The sequence below is a fragment of the Ictalurus furcatus genome, chromosome 19 (assembly GCF_023375685.1).
Source record: "Ictalurus furcatus strain D&B chromosome 19, Billie_1.0, whole genome shotgun sequence".
NCBI lineage: Eukaryota > Metazoa > Chordata > Actinopteri > Siluriformes > Ictaluridae > Ictalurus > Ictalurus furcatus.
The window spans coordinates 15367410-15368350 of NC_071273.1; positions in this window are offsets into that span (position 1 = coordinate 15367410).

The following is a 941-nucleotide window of genomic DNA, read 5'->3' on the forward strand; positions in this document are numbered from 1 at the left end:
ATATATATATATATATATATATATATATATATATATATATAATATCCTACAGAATAGGATATTCTGTGTTGAAGCTCCTTTGTTTAAGTTGCTCTAAACAACTCCTAATCACATTCATATTAATTTTTCTCCTTCCTTGGTAACCAGACTCTGTTTTCTCACACAGTATCTTGGTCTTCATTATATATATAAACTTTCTTTTTAACCTCTGCTAATGTAAAAGCATAGTACATTCTTGTCTTCAATACTGGACATATTATTCAAAACAATATACATTCCTGAACTAGCATTCCTGAGGTTGGTTGTACATATAGTCATTAATCTAGATGAAACGATTGAATTGTTTATGTTGACGTTACATTTTAGTGTCATAATGGACCTTATTCATTAATGTTTCTTACAGTCAAATCCTTATCCATCACCAGTTACTGATTTCATCTTGGGTGTCTCAGCATGATCAGACTCATATCTGGTCAGCGTGTGTGGGGGAAAAATGTTAGCATTCCACTTTACCAGTGCTTGATTGGCAGTTAAGTTATCAAAATCTACATCATTGATAATTATAACAAGTATAGTAAGTATAATAGGATAAGGTGTAACAGTGGAAGAAAAAAAACAAAAACAAACAACATTTGTGTGATTATGGGAACCGTGTAGACAAATACATATGCCGTAAATTTTTACCCCAGACATCTGAAGCTGATTCGTTATTTTTTTTTTTAAATCACCACATGGTTTTGATGATGTTCATCAATTTCCTGAATCAGACACAATTCCATTCATATGTCATTCTGTGCACTCCTGTCTACATAACTTTGATGAATTGATACGTTTGGTACGGCTTGTGCATTTTTGTGAAAACTGACTCATCTCTATTAAATCTAAAAGTCATACTTGCTAAACTGCACTTTTCAAAGAGGGAGAGAATTGGAATTAGAAAA